The sequence below is a fragment of the Schistocerca nitens genome, chromosome 10, assembly GCF_023898315.1.
Source record: "Schistocerca nitens isolate TAMUIC-IGC-003100 chromosome 10, iqSchNite1.1, whole genome shotgun sequence".
In the NCBI taxonomy this organism is placed as follows: domain Eukaryota; kingdom Metazoa; phylum Arthropoda; class Insecta; order Orthoptera; family Acrididae; genus Schistocerca; species Schistocerca nitens.
In genome coordinates this window covers 182655022-182676339 of record NC_064623.1, presented here as the reverse complement: position 1 = coordinate 182676339, position 21318 = coordinate 182655022, and positions in this window count along the sequence as shown.

Here is a 21318-nt window from a genome sequence, read left to right as displayed (position 1 = left end):
TATCTGACTAGTCCTTCACTGTACAGAATGTATTTTATTTTTAACTCCCTTTGTAAATAAGTTAATTTGTTAATCTCCTGGGCACTTTATTGTATAAGCTTTACCCCTTGCGGAAATTGCCATTTTGAGTTTTATGTTTATTTCTTCTTGGTAAATGTATTTAGTCTCTGTCTTGTTTCAGCGTCATGGACTGTATTGTTTGTTAAGTAATTATGATGGTTATTTTAGACATGCTTAACTGGTCAGTAAAGGTAAAGGTAAAGGTCACAAAAATCCCCAAAATCTGTGAACAGATTTTTTACCTTTTTTCACAGATTTTCACCATTCTCACTGTTATATCATTAATACAAGGGTGCTGGCCACCTTGCTGTTTAGCATCTTCAGCCATAAAACATCATAATAATTATCATCATCAAAACATCTCACTTCTTAAATACCATACCTCACTTTTGGTCAATATTTAGATGGCCACTTTTTTCAGTTTGAACACATTTTTGATTTTTGGAGCATTTATCTGCTGGAGCTTATGCCATAACTGTTGATAGAATGTATGTCTGCAAAGTGTGTTCTTCCTAGGCACTGTTATATTTATATATCATAAATTTTCTAAGTACTGTGGTGTAGAATGAGATTTTCACTCTGCAGTGGAGTGTGCGCTGATATGAAACTTCCTGGCAGATTAAAACTGTCTACTTGGTAGAGCACTTGCCTGTGAAAGGCAAACATCCCGAGTTCGAGTCTCGGTCCCGCACACAGTTTTAATCTACCAGGAAGTTTCATTACTGTGGTGCATTCAGACCACTTTAATTGTCCATCAACATATATACCTAAAAAATTTGTGGTAGCTACATGCTCTGTAGTTTCATTTTGTACTTCATATCTTGTTGTTTTGGGTTTTTTACTTATGTAGAAGTTCAAGTTGTTAGTCCTTTTTTATGTTAAGAGTTCCCTTATTGTTTGATGACCAGGCGTGAAATGTCCTAGATACCTTGTTGAACTTTACTCCTAACATTTTGGATGTCCAGGCTATAATTACTACATTGCTTACATCAGCAACTATCACTGTTTCACATTGTGTGATCCAAAGTGGAAAGTCATTAATGCAAACAAGAAACTGTGGTGGGACAAACACACTCACTTGAGGGACTCCAGTGTTCACATATTCTCAATCTGAAAGATGTTTCCGTACATATTTTGAGCCACTTAAAATTTAGGAAGTCTGTACCATCTGAACTCTGTTAGGTGAATGGTGAACTAGTTTAGAGATTTCATGACAGATGGCTCTGGGTACACTGGTTACTAGTCAGGATCCATTACATTATACAGCTTGCTTTGAACTGATACTAAATTCATATGTCTATCTGTCAGTTAAGGTAGCCTGAAAATTAAACCCCTCAGCTCACTGGGAATGCCCTTGAGAGATATATTGACAGAACTTTGGCTACAGTGTCAGGTCATGACTTACACCTGGATGTGTCAGTCAGTTAGAGAATTATCCATGAGAGGCAAGTTGCTTGAGCCCAACCTGTCATATTGGTATCAGTAACTGATCTGCACAAGGATTAAAGGATTATTTTACAGTCATATAAACAGCCTGAGAAAAAAGTGAAGCACCCAGAAGACTTGGAAAGTTTGTAAAAGTACACACCATGAGCAGATATTTAAATGATTGGAGTAATTATCTGTGAGAGGTAATACAGCCACCAGAGTGTGTTAATGTTCTTAATCTTTTGTGTTACCAGCCCTGGTAGGATATATAAGAGGTGTGAACAGTGCCAGGTATTGAGTGATCAGTGTGAAAGATGTGTGGATGCTCATATCCTGTTGTACAGTGTTATCAGCACCTGACTGAGTTTGAAAGGGGCCTTATTGTGGATGTCCATTTGTCTGAATGGTCAAATCATGCAGTATGCTGATTTTGGGGCATTCAGGTGTGACAATGGCCTGATGCTGGACTTAATGGAAATGTGAGGGCAGGCATACTTATCAATAAGGTTCTTATGTTTATTTACTGACCTGGAGATGTGAAATGTCACTTCATCAGAAAAATAAACTTTATTAAAGTAGTCATTGCCTATGTCAGTTTGTTCCAGCATGTTCCTAGCCAACTCAATGCACCCAGGCCTATCATCTGGCTTCAAAGCTTGCAGGTGTTGCACTTTGTATGCATGCAAATTCAGCTGTTTCTGGGAAACTTCATCCCAGAACTGTGATATATGCCTATTTCTTTGGAAACATGGCATGCTATTTTCCACCAACTGCACTGAAATGCTGTAAGGTATCAACAGTGTCATGACTCAGTCCACACCTGTTGCTTCTTGTCTTTTTGCCAACATTGCCAGTCTTTTTAAACTTTCCATACTGTCCTTTGATGCTTTTGGTCCTTGATAACTTGACAATTTTTGCAGTGGCTGTCAGGAACGTCTGTGCCACCTTATTATGGCTGCAGAAAGGAGAGGAGAGGTGAGGGGAAGGCAGTATCAGCTGCTTGTAGCAGATGAATGTAAAACTTATGATGCTATTAAATGAAAGTCAAAAACTGATTTTTGGAGTTTGTTTGCACATGGCATTTATTAAATACAGCAGTAATGTTTATACAGTGTACTTAACAACTGTCAAAATAACGTTCACTAAAGACCTCTGTCACTTGTGTTTGCTTCTAGATAATCAAGATCATCATCATCACCACCACTTGAGGGTGTGGCATTGATGATAACTTCATTGATGATCATTTCCATTATTTTATTTGGTGTCCAGTAGACCTACTCTTGCTCCATCTGCTTTCCTGCAGTAACCTTGCCAATCCTGAGCAGTAATTGAAAGGAAAGCAGCATTAACAAGACTCTTCAATCTTCCTTTGACATGTCACCAGTGACATTGTTCTCTCTGAAATTGTGTTTTATTTTGGTCCATGTCACTTGTATCAAATTTAGGTTGCACTTGTGTGCTAATAATCAGACTACTCTGTGGCCTCCGGTCTCATTGCTTTTATCTACAAGATACACTTTCATGGCTGGTTTGTTTTCCTTTATTTCAGCTAATAGCTCAGCCTTTCACATCGATTTGTTGGAGTTTATTTGCCTGTCTCACAACCACTCTTAACATATATCATATTTTTTGGCATCCTGTTGAACTTCCTGATGTGGTATGGCACATTATCCACATAATCACAGAACTGGATAGAATATTCGCAACCACTAAATCTGCAGACCCCCCACCCCCACCCCTCCCATCAACTTCCATTAGTTTGTCCACTTCAAGAAGTTCACAGTTTTTTGCATGATACTTCCTTTCAGATTAAAACTGTGAGCCAGACGGGTTTCCAGCTTCAAGTCCTGCTATGGCCTACAGTTTTAATTTGTGAGGAAGTTTTGTATCAGTGCACACTCGGCTGCAGTGTGAAAATATATTCTAGTTTCTTGCATCTTCCTGCAAGTACTTGTCAAATTTGAAGTATTTCTCAAGCTTGCATAAGCTGTGTATGGCCAGTATCAATGCAAAAATACCAGTATTGTAAAGGAGAATAACACAGAAGCAGATGGGCCAAAACAAATGTACCCTTGGAACCCCTAAACACAGATAACAGGCACCACCAGACAAGGAAATATGAAATGAGTTTACCAATCAATTTGTTTCACCAGAAGAGAAAGTAGAATGACACTAGAGATGTCTTCAAATTTTAGCTGATTTTTAAAATGTTACCATAAACATAAATGCATTATATTTGTGATGAAAGTAGTAAATACTCCTTGCAAAAATCAAAGAGTAATTAAAACACAGTCTCTGGGTGACTAACCACACCACACTTTTCTTTCCTGCTGTAGAGTATTTGATTACATATTAGACAAGAGATGTTCGAAATTTGCATACGACAGCCTCAAAGTAATTAATCTAAGTGAAGGCCTCTGATTTTAGTTAAATTGTGTTTCTTGGTAACATCAACATATCTCCTCTAAATTTTTCTGCTATTTTTTTATTTTGTGTTTAATCATTATTTTTATTTTTAATAATAATGCAACAACAATGGTGACTGCTCTTGTTTTTAAGAATAACTGCACTTCTGCAACAAGTAATAGCAGTGAGTTCCTGAAATAGACTTGCCCTGGTGATTTGAGTCAACTTGAGTAAGTTTTAGCTTGAGGTTTACCTGATTTTTGACTGTGAGAAACTTTTTTTTGTTTTTGAAGTTATATGAATACATGATGTAAATTAAATCTTAAAAATATGCCATCTTTTCACATGTTCAAAACAAAAATGCTGTCGGAGATCTCTGATGTGAGATAATTTGAGTTAAATATGATACACAGTGGTCCACTCGCCTGTCAGTTACTAATTGGGCACCCATATGGTTTCAACACAAGAAACAGATCACTGCAGGTTTGTAATGAAACTGTTATTAATTTTTGTGATCCACCTACTTAGTTCAAACACAATAACAAATAAGACAAAGCTTTTTTATCATGGGGGGGATGTATCTTAAACAGGTCAACGTCTATTGTTTAGAAAGAACAAAAGCAATCTAATAACAGAGCCTCTGCATTGCAGCAGTTATGTTGTAAACAGTAATATTTATTTTGTGCGACATAGGCTGAATTCCTTAAATGAACTTTATTTTGAATTAGTTGCTATTAAGGCATTCTATGGAGGCTCAAAAATCTGAAAAGGGAAATGCAAAAGCTCGATCTAGATATAGTAGGCGTCAGTGAAGTAAAATGGAAGAAGACAAAGATTTATGGTCAGATGAGTATAGGATAATATCAACAGCAGCAGCAAATGGTATAGTGGGAGTAAGATTTGTTATGAATAGGAGGGTAGGGCAAAGAGTGTGTTATTGTGAACAGTTCACTGATAGCGTTATTCTTATCAGAATAGACAGCAAACCAACACCGACAGTGATATTCCAGGTAAGTATGCCAACATCACAAGCTGAAGATGTAGAGATAGAGAAAGCATCTGAGGATATTGAAAGGGTAATACAGCATGTGAAGGGAGATGAAAATCTAATAGTCATGGGGGACTGGAATGTGTTTGAAGAGGAAGGAGTACAGGAAAAGGTTATTGGATAATGTTGGCTTGGGACAAGGAATGAGAGAGGAGAAACACTAATTGATCACTGTAATAAATTTCAGCTAGTAATAGCAGATACTGTGTTCAAGAATCACAAGAGGAGGGAGGTATACTTCGAAAAGGCCAGTTGATAAGGAAAGATTTCAGTTAGATTACACAATGGTCTAACAGATGCTGGATTGTAAGGCATACCCAGCATATATAGACTTAGATCACTAGGTACCAATGATGAAGAGTTGGCTAAGGCTTGTGAGATTAGTCAGGAAGAATCAAAGCATAAAGAAGTGGGATATGGAAGTACTAAAGAATGACGAGATACGTTTGAAGTTCTCTAAGGCTATAGATACAGCAATAAGGAGTAACTCAGTAGGCAATACAGTTGAAAAGGAATGGACATCTCTAAAAAAAGGCAATCACAGAAGTCTGAGACAAAAATGATGGTACAAGGAAGGTAACTGTCAAGAAATTATGGGTAACAGAAGAAATACCATAGTTGATCTATGAAAGAAGGAAGTACAAAAATATTCTGGGAAATTCAGAAACACAAAAATACAAGTCACTTAGGAATGACAGAAATAGGAAGTGTAGGGAAGCTAAGATGAAATGGCTGTATGAAAAATCCAAACAAAATGAGAAAGGAATGATTGCTGGAAGGACTGACTCAGAATACAGAAAATTCAAAACATCCGTCGATGAAATTAAAAACAAAAGATGGTAACATTAAGAGTGCAATGAAATTCCACTGTCAAATGCAGAGGAGAGAGCAGATAGATGGAAAGAGTACTTGAAGCCCTCTATGAGGGGGAAAATTTGTCTGATGTGATAGAAGAAGTAACAGGAGTCAATCTCGGACTGATAGGAGATCCAGTATTAGAATATGAATTTAAGGAAGCTTTGGAGGACTTAAGATCAAATAAGGCAGAAGGGCTAGATAACACTTCACCAGAATATCTTAAATCATTGGGGGAAGTGACAACAAAATGACTATTCATGTTGGTGTGTAGAATGTATGAGTCTGGAGACATACAATCTGACTTTCAGAAAAATATCATCTGCACATTTCCGAAGACTGCAAGAGCAAAAATAGAGGTAAACTATAGGAAGAGAGAGGTAATATCCAATATGTACAAGACGTAAGAGGGAATAATAAGAGTGGGTGACCAAGAACAGAGTGCTCAGATTAAAAAGGGTGTAAGATGGGGATGTAGTCTTTTGCTCCTACTGTTCAATCTGTACACTGAAGAAGCAGTGATGGAAGTAAAAGAAAGGTTCAAGAGTGGAATTAAAATTCAAGGTGAAAGGATATCAATGATACGATTTGCTGATGATATTGTTATCCTGAGAGAAAGCCAGGAAGAATTAAATGATCTGCTGAATGTAATAAACAGTCTAATGAGCACAGTATGGACTGAGAATAAATTAAAGAAATGAAAGTAATGAGAAGTAGCAGAAATGAAAACAGCAAGAAACTTAACACCAGGATTTATGGTTACAAAGTAGGTGAAGTTAAGTAATTCTACTAGCTAGGCAACAAAATAACCAATGATGAATGGAGCAAGGAGGACTTCTAAAGCAGACTAGCACTGGCAAAAAGGGCATTCCTGGCCAAGAGAAATCTACTCGTATAAAGCATATGCCTTAATTTGAGAAAGAAATTTCTGAGAATGTATGTTTGGAGCACAGCATTGTACAGTAGTGAAACATTGACTGTGAGAAAACTGGAACAGAAGATAATTCAAGCATTTCAGATGTGATGCTACAGATGGGTGTTGAAAATTAGGTGGACTGGTAGGGTAAGGAATGGGGAGGTTCTGTGCAGCATTGGAGAGGAAAGAAATATGTGGAAAACACTGATGAGGAGAAGGAAAAGGATGATAGGACTGACTTGCATGGTACTAGAGGGAGTGGTATAGAGCAAAACCTGTAGAGAAAGACAGAGTTTGAAATACACCCAGAAAATAACTGGAGACATAGTTGTAAGTACTACTCTGTGATGAAGAGGTTGGCACAGGAGAGGAATTCATGGCAGGTCACATCAAACCAGTCACAAGACTGATAACTCAAAAAGAGAAAATTAAAATTTAAAAATGTATGACAATATAATTTTGTTATTAGGTATTTACAAATGTAAACTCTGCACCAAAACATGTAGCTGAATCTGTCTGCACTCCATTTCTATGGGGATAATAGAAAAAATCTACTGATATTACTCTCATCACTCTAATAGATTCTTGAAGTGTCACTCTCATCACTGTTTCTGTTCTCATTTAATGAAATTATCATCTCTTCTACTAAATTTCCCAACCCAAGGTACTCTGCATATGTTTGATAGCTTTCTTCCAGTCTTCAGAGGTGACATTTCTGACAGCTTCTCTTGCAAGTTGTTCAGCTACATGGAGGATAAATTTATTGTTATTCATGGTAGCTTAACCTTTAATTTGGGCCAATATTAATTCTGTTGTGTCGAAATGGCAGTGGTAAGGTGGTAACCTAAAGAGTGTGTGCAAATGTTTTTTGTCAGTTTATCAATCTCATAGAGGAGAAACTACAGTTTTATTTTTTGTGTGAGCTCAACCTTTTTAACATCATCGCTTACATCAACATTATGATGCTGAAGCCAATAAATCATTTCCTTCTTTCAGTTTGCCTTGTCAACATCAACTCTAGATAAGGACCATTATCTAGAACATTTGTTGATGATTTGTCAGGGTTTGGTATTAGTGAATCTTTGAACCACTTTGTAAATTTAACATGGTTCATTTCTTCATGATAATCTCCTGTTTTCTTTAATTTAAAAAGCAGGACATTGTTTGGGAGATAATCTTGCAAGGTTCCTGCATGAAGAAGACTCCCTGCTTGCCAGAAGGCACTGCCATTGTTTCCTTAGTTGTGTCATGTGTCTAGCCCTCCTTGACAATGTGACCAGAGCTGACCCATGTTTCATCAAGCCACACCACTTCATCTTTATTTATGTTATGAATGTCCCTTAAAAATCAGCTTCACCATGCAGCTATATCCTCCCTCTTCATTAACAGCTTACAGCCACCGAAATGTACACAGTTAAAGCATAGGTTGTGTACAACAGTAGAAAAGGGTATGCAACTACACTGAAAAAGGTCTGATTGTTTATGTGTGGCTAGTAACTTCCTGAGTGTCAGATGTTCCTTTCTGTGATAATAATCATAAACATGATGACCAATCGCATCCTCTGCAAATGAATCTATATTGGTAATCCACTTATCCATATAATGTTCCTTCCCAGAGGTGTTAAATTTTGATGGTTCTTCCCTTTCCTTTCCCTTGTTGAACACAGCTTTCCTAATCTTCACACCAGTGTTTTTGTCTATATTCGAAGCTGCAGAAGCTCGGTCAATTAATTTGTTAATGGGGAGCAGCAGGCCACCATTAAGCTTTTCCTTCTCAAAGTAGGCACATAATGTGCAAACCATTTCTCTCAGCTGCCCTTGTATAGCAATACCCTGTTCAAGAGAATGGCATTACAACTTTTCCACTTGACTTTCGACGAAATGCCCACTAACATCATTGCATGCCAAACAATGAGTAATGTTAATAATGGGTAATAGTAAAAACAAATAACACTAACAATGAATAACAGTAACTGCATATTACAGTTGTTGTTGTTGTTGTCTTCAGTCCTCAGACTGGTTTGATGCAGCTCTCCATGCTACTCTATCCTGTGCAAGCTTCTTCATCTCCCAGTACTTACTGCAACCTACATCCTTCTGAATCTGCTTAGTGTATTCATCTCTTGGTCTCCCTCTACGATTTTTACCCTCCACGCTGCCCTCCAATGCTAAATTTGTGATCCCTTGATGCCTCAGAACATGTCCTACCAACCGGTCCCTTCTTTTTTTCAAGTTGTGCCACAAACTCCTCTTCTCCCCAAATCTATTCAATACCTCCTCATTAGTTATGTGATCTACCCATCTAATCTTCAGCATTCTTCTATAGCACCACATTTTGAAAGCTTCTATTCTCTTCTTGTCCAAACTATTTATCGTCCATGTTTCACTTCCATACATGGCTACACTCCATACAAATACTTTTAGAAACGACTTCCTGACACTTAAATCTATACTTGATGTTAACAAATTTCTCTTCTTCAGAAGAGTAACAACAAATAGTAGTACCAGTAATAACAAATAAAAGTATAACACCTACAACCATAAAAACGAACACACAGAAAGTCCCAGGGGACATTGATCACACAGGACAGCAAGCTGACTGCAGCTGAAGCTCACTGCATGCAGGAAATGTTGTGGTGTGGGGTGAAGGTTTGCCAACTTCGGGGACTTGCTCCAGCAGCATGTACTGTTGTATTGGTGGAAAGTGGCCTGGACCTGCAGCATTGGCTTTCCCCCCTGCCACTTCTCTCCTCACTGTAAATCCTGAGGTAATTTTGGACAGACCTTAGGTACTGTCAGAACCCATGCAGAACTGTTTCAGTAAAACCTTAATGAGTTAAGTGGTAACTTAACATGGACATGTACATATGAAAATCTGTATGAGTAAACAAACTGCCTGTTGGCTTCTGTCTTGTGTTCTTTGGCCAATGTTTGTTTGCTGATTTTATGATGTTTCACCAGCATGAGTGGCTGGCATAGTCAAAGTACCACCCTGCATTGCTGATGGTAGACTGAAGTGGAATGCATGGCTGCAGATTATAAGTACCTGATGCACCAACGTCTAAGGGCTTTCCTGCAGTGATTTCCAGTGTGGTTCTCATCTTGCTACCTACAGTGGTCATTGCAGCATGGAAATCCAGGATCTGTTCACCCTGAGGCTTTCTTCTTGCTTGTTAAAGCTGTTCCCTTGTTTGTGGATTTCCATAGGTTCTCTGAACAAGTGGGTGCGATAGCTCTTCTCTACAGCCAGAACATCTGTCTCAGTGACTTTTACTATGTGAACAGCCTCACACAATGCTTGCTCCACCACAGCCAATTTCTCCACCTTCCCCAACATGCAGTGCCACTGATATACTGTGATACTGATGTTGATTGATCATCCAGTTATTCCAACATAGATTTTTCTACATGTGCGTGGTATGCAGTATACTCCGACATTGCTGATCTGAGACACCATTTGATCTTCTTTGTCAGTTTATAAATAGTCTTTAGGCCATATTTGTGAAATATATGGCTGATTCTGCCCAACACTCTGGGAATATTTGGCAGAAAGGTTATACTCAGCATTTCCTTTACCGATGTGTCACTTTTCCAAGTGTTGACTCTGTTACACTTCTGGTATAACTTATGGCCGTTGCTCCTCGGAACACTTTCCAGGTGTTGCAGCTCACATCTTAGGTGCTGTGGCTCACATATTCATCTTGCTCACATTATGAACAATTAATCATTCCTGTTTTCTGGCTCAGGGGGTGATTTGACAGCTTGTGCAGGTATCGGTCCATGTGTGTCAGTTTTCTTTACATGCTGTCTCCCAAGTTTTCACCATCCCTTGTGAGCAGCACATCTAGAAAGGGCAGCAGTTCGTCCTTTTCAACTTCCATGGTAAATTTTATGTTAGCATGGGGACTGTTCAAGTATCTTAGGAAGTCACCAAGCACTTCCTCACTATGGCTCCACACGATGAAGGTAACATCGATGTATCTGTACCAGATGCATCTGCTTAGGTTTACAAGGTGCCAAGTCCAGTATCTGTGCTTCAGAATGTTTCACGGAGAAGTTGACTACCACTGGAGTAAAAGGACTACCCATGGCAATGCCTCATGGTGAATGGATCCTCAATTCTCATGCTGCAGTGAAGGACCGTTGCAGGTAGCAAGAGGAAATGACCATGGAAAAGCCCTTGGATGTTGGCATACCAGGTACATATAATCTGCAGCCATAAGCCCACTTCAGTTCACCACCAGCAATGAATGGTGGAGCTTTGACAATGCCAGCTACTCATACTGGGGAAACGTCATGGAAATCATCAAAAAAATGTTGCCCAAAGAACTTGAGACACAAGCCAACAGGCAGTTTGTCACAAAGTGGCCACAAAAGCCTTAACATTTTTTTATGAGTAAAGCTATCATTTACAACAAACAGCATAGATGTATCTAGCGTAGTTCCTTAAAAACAAATTTTTGTAATCAGGGAAAGACTCAGTGCTCACTCTCTACAATAACACTACTGGGGAAACAAACTTTGGACACAAGTGAGCAGTGCTGAAAGCAAACTTGAGGTTGAAGAGCAAAGTGGGCATTACTATTATCAACATCAAGTACCACAAGTGAATGGAACAAGTTTGTTTCCAAATTAGACACATGGTGCGTACTGGTTACATTTGCACTATTGTCCAGATATTTTCAGCACAATATGTATACAAGGATAAATGGTAGTAAGAAAGTAAACACAGTGCAGTTACTCTTGTAACGAGGCACAGGAGACCATTGATTCCTCATTCAAAAATACTCAGAGAATATCCCTAAACACTCTCAAAAATTTTATCAATTTAGGGTCCACACTCTGCATACTATTACCCGGTACATAATGTAGTTATGAGAAAGTATACAAATGTATATTGTTGTTTTTTTTTTCAGATGGTCATGCAGAACTGATTGAGGATGGAAAATATCTGCGTCTGTCTGGAGTTGTCCCAAGAGATGATGGTACTTACCGCTGTGAAACACCAACACTGGATAACAGGACAGCAAGTTCAACTTACATTCATGAAGTCAGAGGTCTGTAATTCTGTGATACTACAAGTTGTTTCAAATGATATGACTCATTTATGAATCTTATAACACATGATCTCAAGTTTATTGTATTACAAATCATTTTAAGCAAATTTAAGTTTCTATTTATTGTTGTCAGAAAAGTGGATGGCTAAATCCGAAAAATTATGGACTGGGGAATTTTCATGTACATTAAAAATCTTCACCTTCATACCCATCATTGCAGAGCATTAAAACAATTAAATTGAGAAATATCAGTCAATAATAAATTAATGATTTGAGTAATTGTACATTTATACTATAAACAGTGACTTGTAAATGTTTGAAAGATATTAATCTTTTGGCAATAGAAATTTTTACTCTTATAGGCAATGGAGAAAATTAGAATAGGAATAGTTTGGATTATATCAATAAAGAGTATATTAATTATTTATCAGTGTGCTTAGCAAGCTGCAAGAATTACATTCTCAAAATTCAATGTTATAATTCTTCTAAATTATTTGGGTTCACTGTAATTCAAGAAATGATGAAAGATTCGTTGTTAGGAGAGGAGGTCCACTAGTAATTTTCCTTTGAGTACAGAAGGCTACATTATTGTCTCAATAAGTGGCACTACATTACTCATACACGGCTGCCAGCTATTAGGGATTGTTCATAATTGTTACAAATTTATTGCCTTAATCACAGAGAAATGGTAACACACAAAAATTTATGGAAATAGACATTATACAATCTGATGATTTAAAAATCAGAAAAAAGTGCTGATCACATCAGCTAATCATATGCTACTACAATGTTTTCTAGATTCTAATGATTTTCTTCCTGAGTATGTAGTAAACCTGTCTATGAAAGATTTTGTCACCATAGATTACTAAAATAGGTTACACTGAACACTGATAAAAATTTTTCATTGCGCATGTGTCAGCTTTAACAATAGAAATAAAACTGATTTCAAACCATACGATGTCACCAGGTTGAAGGCATTCGTCTATAAGCTGTTGTGGTTTCTCTAACCAGGTGACATCACAAGATGCACAGATCTCATTTAATGATGGAAATGGCGTTTGTTTCCATGTTTCACTTTTATTTTCATTAATAATTTGTGAGATATGTGTGTTTTGCTTTTGTAGTCTTTGAAAATTACAGAAATGTTTCTAAAGCATCCTTGATGTGTGATGTTCCCTAAACCAATTTTTAGCCCTTTCTACTTATCATATTTTTTTTTAAACTTAAAATTGTTTTTTATTTCTGGAAAACCTTCTTTACGTAGGGCCAAAAAGTGTGTACAATATAGTGTTTAAAGGTGTAAATCAATCTTCTAATTTTACAAATTTTCTGGGGAAGACCCCCAGACTTCCCTTCATATTTGCCATGGTGATTACTGACAGCCTCTTTGGAAGATTGTCAGCTATGCTCATATGAAGGTTGTCCATAAAATAAGGTTCCCCTGGTGGTACAGTCCTGAAAAGTGCTTTTATGATGGATCCCATGATACTGTAGTGTGCCTTGGTTCCCCCACTCCAAATCCCCTCCCTGACAAGCTACCAGTGGAGCTAAGTCTTGCCTTGGCAGCCGTACATGCTGGATCTCCCCCTTGCTTTGCTCGCCAGGTATGAGCTCCGCTCGGTGATCTGTTTCCTGTCTTCAAAAAACATTGCACTGGCAGAAATCCATTCCCAAATATGCAAAATCTATGGAAACATCTGTATGAGCATACAAAATGAGCGCAAATGGTGCAGAGAGTTCACGAATGAGCGTTCTGATGTCCATGATGAGGAGCGTTCCGGATGGCCATCTGTTTCAGATGAAACAATCGCAAAAGTGGAGATGCTAAATAACGAAAAGTGTGAGGTGATCCACATGAGTTCCAAAAGAAATCCGTTGGACTTCGATTACTTGATAAATAGTACAATTCTCAAGGCTGTCAATTCAACTAAGTACCTGGATGTTAAAATTACGATCAACTTCAGTTGGAAAGACCACATAGATAATATTGTGGGGAAGGCGAGCCAAAGGTTGCGTTTCATTGGCAGGACACTTAGAAGATGCAACAAGTCCACTAAAGAGAGAGCTTACACTACACTCGTTCGTCCTCTGTTAGAATATTGCTGCACGGTGTGGGATCCTTACCAGGTGGGATTGACGGAGGACATCGAAAGGGTGCAAAAAAGGGCAGCTCGTTTTGTATTATCACGTAATAGGGGATCGAGTGTGGCAGATATGATACGCGAGTTGGGATGGAAGTCATTAAAGCAAAGACGTTTTTCGTCGCTGATCCTCACAGGAAAAAATATTTCAAATTTTATTTGAGGTTCTAAATATGTTCTATAAGAGTAGAAATTGCATTAAGCATTACTTTTTAAAAATTTAATAGGCTCCTCATCCAGACGGTGAAGGCCCAGGAGATGTCTGCCCGCCACGATGTTGTCCTCTGCCTTGTAGCATCGTGCCAGTGCAGTGTGGAATAGCATGTGATCAGCACACTCTCCTCCTAGCCACTTGCAGACTTTCTGAATAGTGGAGCACCAAATATTTGGTCAAGTAGCTCCTCAAGTGACATCACAAGGCTGAGTGCACCTCAGATTTTAAAAAATTATGTCTGCCAAATGCTGTCCATTTGGCTACACAGTTTCAGAAGTTGTCACAGCAAGTTTTTTGTTTAGAGGTCAATGTCACCTGAGATGCTTATGATTTCCTCTTCAGTTTGTGTCTTGAGCTGACCTACGATTCTTGGTCTTATCTGGTACATAACACTCTTCAGATGTTCCCATCAAAAGATGTCACAGATTGGAAGGTCTGGAGACAGGGGCCACCAACCAATGTCAGCATTGTTTGAACATATAAAACCTCCAAACAAATGCTTGCCTGCCTGTTAGTGTGTAAGATGGCTCCATCCTGTTTAAACAATGTGTGTTGAAAGTCAAGATTTGAAAATGTATTGAGTATTGGAAGCAGAAATGTCACAGTGACAGCAGCACCTCTTTCATCCCTAAAAAAGTAGGGCTAGTCACTAGATGACACAACACTTTGCACTACTGACTGGGTAATGGATGATGCTGGTGAAGCTCAGTAGGGTTTCACTGAGCCCAGTAATGAATGCACAAAAATAGGCTTCCTTGGGGAACCAATGATTTTGAATGAAATTCATATCCTCACTAACTTTAACCAACAACTGCTCATAAAACTGATGATGCAGGAAATGGTTATCATGATTAAGTTGTTGCACAGTTTGAAGTCAGTACAGATGTAATTGAAGCTGATAGAGTATTTTTTGAATACTCCAAAATGTAAGCTGCAGTGAGTTGCTAAGTTCTTGTACTCAACAATAAGGACTCCTTTCAGAATTTTCAACAGGTACATAGAGACCACACAAACCCGTTAGACTCCCATTTTCCAAGCTGAATCAGACTTTTCAAAATTCGGAACATTTGCCACAATTGTGTGTAATGATGGAACACAACCAAATAATAAATGCAAAATGATAGTGGCACTGAATCTTTCATTGTGCAGCTGACAAAGTGTCACCACGTCAGTAAAATGCATGTACTGCAACTGTGTAGTCTGCAACTCTCCATTGGTAACTAAGTATAATTACAGCCACACAGTTTAATGGCTTTCCACCACTTCTGCTAATACTGTATGGCTGTGAATATTGGCTTCTAATTCTTTCCATTTTTCACTGCTATGTTATGTACTGTTGACCCAGTGCATATCAGTGGACATGAACCAGATGGAAATGTTGTACTGTATCCATCAAATCGGTAATGCATCATTACCATAACACACTGATGAGTTACTGAGCAAGAGGCAGTGATATTTGCTATTGGAACACACCTCATAGACATACTCAGTGGAAAGTTATGGAGAGAACCAGTGATTAAGTTGAAACTATGAGTGAGTGAGTTTATGATACAAGCTCTTCAGATAGTGTTGTCCATGATAGCTGAGACCTGGTTTTGAGCCCTGGCTGGTGCAAAGCTTCTTCACAAATATTCTCACTGCACATACTCTAACGAAAAGTTTGTATGTCAACTTCTGTATTTTCTCTTTAAACAACATTTACATTACAGATGAAGGTACTTTTTGTTTCAGAAAACCATAGAAAACATTTTTTTGTGGTAGGGAGTGATACAACATTTATTCATCTAGATTTAGAATTTTTTTGGCTCTCTAAATCACTTTAGAAACTGTTGAGTCCAAACTACATACTGAAGTCACCAGGATGTAGATTTGTTAACTTTCTTCCTAATTCAGATAAGAAAGTAAACAGTAAGCAATTTAGGAGTAAAGATAACAACTCACTAAATAGTAGAAGTTGAGTCATCAACTACAATATAAACAAGACTGAAAACTTGCTAAGTTTTGGATGAATCATTTTTTGAGCTAGAGCACACACACACACACACACACACACACACACACACACACACACACACTGAAGTGTGATGTGACATATTTAGGATGGCGTATCCCACATCTAAGCTTCCTTGATGATGAAAGACATTTGTGACATTTAGTTGTATGTAAGTGATGGGACAGCCCATTGTGAGAAATACTATTACAATGTGTGTAGATGGGAGAATGCATTGAACCCATCACTTCTACAAGACAAGATGGTGAGTGAGTATCTCCACCTATTTTGTGCAGCTGCTTGTTCCTTAGTATCACACTTTGAAGTTATTTAGAAGACAAGGAAGAAGAGAGAAATGTTCATTGCTACAATAGATGTTGTGAAAAATGATAATCAAATTGGCTTATGTAAAGATATATTTCTTGCTTTGCTTTTGCACAAGCTGCATATATTTAAGATGGTCTGTCAACCAGCTTAGTACATGAGATGTTGTTGTGAAAGAAAGTGTGAGTACAGAAAGTTTAAAGTTCAGTTGTTCACAACATTCAAGTGGCTTGGAGGATGATTGATGCTCTCTTTCAGCACCCATCCATGCAAAGTTCTGTGAAGATTGCTAGAGCATGGCTGTGTGGAATTGACTAAGAGGTTCACTTCAGCAAACATCAAGAAAAGGCAACTGAAAGAAATCTTATTAAATAAAGCTATTGCTATCAAATATAAGAGTGTTGCAGGTTGCGCAGAAGAAATAGAACACTGAAGCCATATGAAAAACCATCGCGATTCCATTGGACACACATGCACACACATAAATGCATGCTTCTGGTGCACGCACACACACACACACACACACACACACACACACACACACACACACATATCTGTATGGCTACATTGTGCCAGGACAATGATAGCTGATAATGGTACATGTGTGTGTGTGTACACATTTCTAAAATGTTCTCACATTTTTAGATGGAATAACATTAGATACACAGACAGCTTGGACACACAGATTCCATCTTGCGGGGGGGGGGGGGGGGGGGGGGCATGGTGACAGGAAGGGCATCCTCCCACTCTGTATCACTGACATTGCCAAATACAGATTAACATGCTGACCTCATGAAGATATGAGATAAGATCATGAAAAGAAGAAGACAACCTGTCAATGACTGTGGTGACAGTGTGTGTGAGTTCACAAAGGGTTGAAACTCCAGCTCTAAATGTTGATCCTCCCAGCAGATCTCACTAGGGATGATAGTTTTGTGGTGAGATGGTATCATAAATTTAATGCTGCAGTATCACTAAAATATGGTGTATGAAGGGTGACTGTAAAATATAAAGTTCCCAATTTTTTTTTTTCACAATGTAAAACATGTTTATTTCATGAATGCGTACATTTTTGGAAAGTTCAGACTTTAACCTATTTTCCTTCATAGTCAAAACTGAGGTCAATAAATTTTTGCATGTGGTGTATGTGCTTTTGAATGCCCGAGTCATAAAAATCTGCTGCCAAGCCACGCAGATAACTGAGAACTGTTTCTTCCAGCTCTTCTCTGTCACTGAAATGTGATCCACCCAGGTGTTTCTTCATGTAAGGGAAGAGATGGTAGTCACTTGGGGCTACGTCTGGGCTGTAGGGTGGGTGTTTGACAATACCCCATCCAAATTTGCTGTGAGCTCATTGGTGGCTTTAGCAGTGTGCGGTCGATCATTATCCTGATGAAAATGCACCCCCTTGGACAGCGTACCCTCCTCTTGTTCTGAATTTCACAGTGCAATTTTTGCAGTGTCTCGCAGTACCTGGCAGCATTGATTGTTGTACCAGTGGGAAAGAACTCGCACAACAATACCACCTTCCTGTCCCAAAACACTGTTGCCATCTCTTTGCCAACACTTTGCTTTTGTTTGAATTTTCGGCGACTCTGGGTGCTTCCATTGTTTGGACTGTTCTTTGGTTTCAGGTGTGCAGAAGTGCACCCAAGTCTCATCTCCAGTGACGATGGAGTCAAGGTATTCCTCACCATAAGTTCTGTGATCTTGAAGAAGTTCTTGGGCCGCTTCAAAGCATTGATGTTTGTGGTCTTCAGTCAACATTCTTGGCATCCACCTCGGGCAAACCTTAGCATATCCTACATGCTCCATCAAAATCTTGTCAATAGAGGTTTTACTGACATCAGGGATCATTTCAGAGAGCTCACAAACTGTCACTCTTTGATCTGAGAGATTTTCTAAATCGCTTTGCAACTGATAATGGTCTTCGGATGACCTTACTAGACAGTAAATTACAGCATCATCTGCGAACAACCTAAGAGAACTGCTCAGATTGTCACCCAGGTCATTTATATAGATCAGGAATAGCAGAGGTCCCAGGACGCTTCCCTGGGGAACACCTGATATCACTTCAGTTTTACTCGATGATTTGCCGTCTATTACTACAAACTGCGACCTTCCTGACAGGAAATCATGAATCCAGTCGCACAACTGAGATGATACCCCATAGGCCTGCAGCTTGATTAGAAGTCACTTGTGAGGAACGGTGTCAAAAGCTTTCTGTAAATCTAGAAATACGGAATCAACTTGAGATCCCCTGTCGATAGCGGCCATTACGTCATGCGAATAAAGAGCTAGCTGCGCTACACAAGAACGGTGTTTTCTGAAACCATGCTGATTACGTATCAATAGATTGTTCCCTTCGAGGTGATTCATAATGTTTGAATACAGTATATGCTCCAAAACCCTATTGCAAACCGACGTCAATGGTATAGGTCTGTAGTTCGATGGATTACTGCTACTACCCTTCTTAAACACTGGTGCAACCTGCGTAATTTTCCAATCTGTAGGTACAGATCTATCGGTGAGCGAGCAGTTGTATATGATTGCTAAGTAGGGAGCTATTGTATCAGTGTAATCTGAAAGGAACCTAATCGGTATACAATCTGGACCTGAAGACTTGCCTGTATCAAGCGATTTGAATTGCTTCGCAACCCCTAAGGTATCTACTTCTAAGAAACTCATGCTAGCAGCTGTTCATGTTTCAAATTCTGGAATATTCCATTCATCTTCCCTGGTGAAGGAATTTCGGAAAACTGCGTTCAATAACTCCGCTTTCGCGGCACAGTCGTCGGTAACAGTACCATCGGCACTGCACAGTGAAGGTATTGACTGTGTCTTGCCGCTTGTGTACTTTACATACAACTAGAATTTCTTTGGATTTTCTACCAAATTTCGAGACAATGTTTTGTTGTGGAACCTATTAAAGGCATCTCACATTGAAGTCCATGCCAAATCTCGCGCGTCTGTAAATTTTAGCCAATCTTCGGGATTTCGCGTTCTTCTGAACTTCGCATGCTTTTTCCGTGGCCGTTATGTTAAGTTTAAGCGGTATATTAAAGGAACTTACTTAGTATTGGTTCTGTAATACACTACTTATACTTTACATAAATGTATGGCTACTGAAGATGACAAATTTGTTGAAATTGATAAAGTGAAATAAAAATATCTGTGAAGCTGTTGACCGCATTTTATTCTGAAACGTATCTACTTTTATTACTGAGTACATTTCATGAGAATCATCAAGGTGTGAATGTTATCTGCAGACCACTGATCCTACATGAAACCAGCATAATAGTGCCATGAAGTGAGGCTAAGATTATTTCATAGTAAGACCAAAATGTAATTACTGTGCAGATGCATGTTTTTTAGTGGTTCCTAAGTGAGAGGGGGGTGAAGGACTATGATAGATGATTCCAGTACATTCAACAATACCAATCCATGACCGATTGTTCATGAGCAAAGATTTGGCTGGGGGTTATTTGCCAAACTATCCCTAGGCCTCAAACAGAGCCTTGTAGCTATAACAAAATGAAAGAACTAATAAATAATAGACACCAAAATTTGTGTCAAATAAAATATATGGGGAAACAGTGCCCCAAAATATGAAAATAATTTTACCTGTGTTGTTCAGTTCTTTCTGTTATTGACAAATTCAGTTTTCTTATGTCTTTACTGCAAATTTGATTCAGTTTTGTACAAAATTTTAGCCCCGTCAAAAAATTCATTTCTGTTGCTTAAATTTAGCTCCAGTTGGCCTTTGTTTCCTGAAGAGGGGCAGCAGCCTTTTCAGTAGTTGCAAGGGCAACAGTCTGGATGATTGACTAATCTGGCCTTGTAACAATAACCAAAACGGCCTTGCTGTGCTGGTACTGTGAACGGCTGAAAGCAAGGGGAAACTACGGCTGTAATTTTTCCCGAGGGCATGCAGCTTTACTGTATGGATAAATGATGATGGCGTCCTCTTGGGTAAAATATTCCAGAGGTAAAATAGTCCCCCATTTGGATATCCAGGCGGGGACTACTCAAGAGGATGTCGTTATCAGGAGAAAGAAAACTGACGTTCTACGGATCGGAGCGTGGAATGTCAGATCACTTAACCGGGCAGGTAGGTTAGAAAATTTAAAAAGGGAAATGGATAGGTTAAAGTTAGATCTAGTGGAAATTAGTGAAGTTTGGTGGCAGGAGGAACAAGACTTCTGGTCAGGTGACTACAGGGATATAAACACAAAATCAAATAGGGGTAATGCAGGAGTAGGTTTAACAATGAATAGGAAAATAGGAATGCGGGTAAGCTACTACAAACAGCATAGTGAACGCATTATTGTGGCCAAGATAGATATGAAGCCCACACCTACTACAGTAGTACAAATTTATATGCCAACTAGCTCTGCAGATGACGAAGAAATTGAAGAAATGTATGATGAAATAAAAGAAATTATTCAGATAGTGAAGGGTGACGAAAATTTAATTGTCATGGGTGACTGGAATTCGGTAGTAGGAAAAGGGAGAGAAGGAAACGTAGTAGGTGAATATGGATTGGGGCTAAGAAATGAAAGAGGAAGCCGCCTGGTAGAATTTTGCACAGAGCACAACTTAATCATAGCTAACACTTGGTTCAAGAATCATGAAAGAAGGTTGTATACATGGAAGAACCCTGGCGATACTAAAAGGTATCAGATAGATTATATAATGGTAAGACAGAGATTTAGGAACCAGGTTTTAAATTGTAAGACATTTCCAGGGGCACATGTGGACTCTGACCACAACCTATTGGTTATGACCTGTAGATTAAAACTGAAGAAACTGCAAAAAGGTGGGAACTTAAGGAGATGGGACCTGGTTAAACTGAAAGAACCAGAGGTTGTAGAGAGTT